This window comes from Egretta garzetta, unplaced genomic scaffold (assembly GCF_000687185.1).
Source record: "Egretta garzetta isolate BGI_Z169 unplaced genomic scaffold, ASM68718v1 scaffold16, whole genome shotgun sequence".
Lineage (NCBI taxonomy): Eukaryota > Metazoa > Chordata > Aves > Pelecaniformes > Ardeidae > Egretta > Egretta garzetta.
In genome coordinates, this window is record NW_009260022.1 from 1,996,362 (window position 1) to 1,998,708 (window position 2,347).

Consider the following 2,347-nt stretch of genomic DNA (forward strand, 5'->3'; position numbering starts at 1 on the left):
TTTCCCTTTCTCAGCATAGGTATAATCGCCATGAGCACCAGCAAACAAGGCTACGCAGCCATGTCTGCCTTTCTCTCTCCTCCCTGTGAGACCCAGGAGGTTGGTTTTCCCCTTTGCCGTTTTTCCTTTGAAAATTCTCTTTGTTGTCCAAAAACCCCACTGTACATGGCACTCGGTGTTCCCTGCCATGGTGGCCAGCAAGGCCACAGCGAGCCAAATGAGTTGTGGCGCAGTAGGAGGGAGGTGCTGGACAGTAGCAAGGGCAATCTCATGTTTTGTAGAGGAAGAAAACGGACAGCCCATGAGCAGTCTGAAACCCCATGGTGCTCTGTCAGGAACACCTTTTAGTTCAGCTGAGTGTCCTGAACCGGCATGCAGAACAAGAAGGTAAGCCTGCAGGATTTGCCTGCAGGTGCACAGAAACAAGCTACTTCATAGTCATTAGTTACTTTGCAAAAACATTTGATTCAGCTACTGTGTTTACATACTGAGGTTAAAACCAGCAAATGTTGTGGGCTTTTCTAATAATACTTGTATTTTTTCTGTAGAAAGCAACTTTACAATATTTTTCTATACTTAATCCAAGAATGTTCTCAGGCCTATAAAATGTACACAGAATTAGCCAGATATATGCCTTTAGATGCATCAGATTAGGCTGTACTTAATAAAATGTTTCAGGAGACTATGAAGATTAAATACTTTTTATCCCCTACTTAACAGATTAGAGAACGATATTCCAGATACATTTTATTTTTCTTCATGCATTTCCATGATTACAAGTCTTCAGAATTGCAAATAGAAGTCTTTTACAAATTTAAAAGTCAATATTAAATACATACAGAATTCAATACACCCTTAATCCCAAATCACTTTCATCAGCCATATAACAGTGGTTAACTGAAAGGTTTTTATTTCCTTTATTATAGCTGATGAATTTATTCTCACTTATCTGTGTAGGGGATGGATAACAATTGATACCAGGCCACTTAATCAACTGATATCCTTCTGATTTCTATCAAGTGATTTATTAAATATTAATTTAATAACTACAGATTGCTTACATGATCCAAATGAACTTTTTTTTTTTTCATTTAGCATAGCACTGGTAATTCAACACAGGAAAGAATATAACAATGCACAAAATACAGATTCCTTACTAACTTCTTTCCTAGTCTCCTTCTGGAGTGATTGAGATTTTTTTCCTTCTTCATCTCCAATTGTGTTTGAGTGACTTTCTTATGAGTAGTGTATCAGTAGGCAAAACATTTCAAATTTTTGAAAATAAGGTGCTCAGAACATTTGAGAACAGAATAATTCTGTTTCCTCTCAAAATTTCCCAAGCAAAATACACTCATATATACTTTGTAGTATACGTTGTTCTAAGTCAGACAATTCCAGAGCACACTCAGTACACCCTGTGTGCAGGGACAATCTGCAAACCACGTGCAGAATAAGTCTGAAGTTATTCAGCTGGATCTGTGTAATTGCACAATGCACAGTTGATCTGCCCATGCATATGAAGTCTGAAGCATCGAGAACTACACTGGATTAGCTATGCACACACTGACCATCTGGGCAATACACATGCAACTGGTTCAGCACTTCCCTGATGGATGTGATCAACTGTACACCTTGTGTAGTTGTAGATCTACCCATGCTTAGAAAGTAACTCAAGCCAGCAAATATCTACATTCTGCAAATTTCTAGCATCTTCAGATTTCACCTAAATAAATTTTCTAGGCAAAATAAAGGGACATGTCGGCAAATAGATGGAGAGATGGTGCCTTGTCTAACAGTGATTCCAAAACAGTCACACACTAAACTCTGAAAAAGAGGCAGGTTTCAAAAAGAATATTATTTCCTAACCTGATAAGCATCTGGTTTACTGTTAGCTTTCATGTCCTTCATACCTTCATAGCAAATGGGAACAAGAGTTTCTGGAGAGTTTGGTCAGGAGGACCTTAGCATACATGCAGAACTACAGTACTGCAAATACCTAAACTTTAACAAACTAATTCCTTTATATTATCCATATGCTTAAATCTAAAACTGTAACATGCTTTGATGTTTGATCTTCTGTGACAACACTCATGAATTAAAATTAAGCTTCCATATGCCACAGAATATAATGAATGTTGAGATGTTGAAGTTCCATTGGACCCTATGCGCTAGAAATTTGATTGTAACAGACCAGTTACAACAATGCCTGTGGTACAACAGGTCTGGCTCAGCTTTATAGTTTCACCTACATAAACACCTATATAAAGCCTTCCATGATCACCTTTGTATCTGAATGCTGAAATCAAACCTGATCTCTAAACCACAGTCTTTCCTGCCTCTCCCTCCA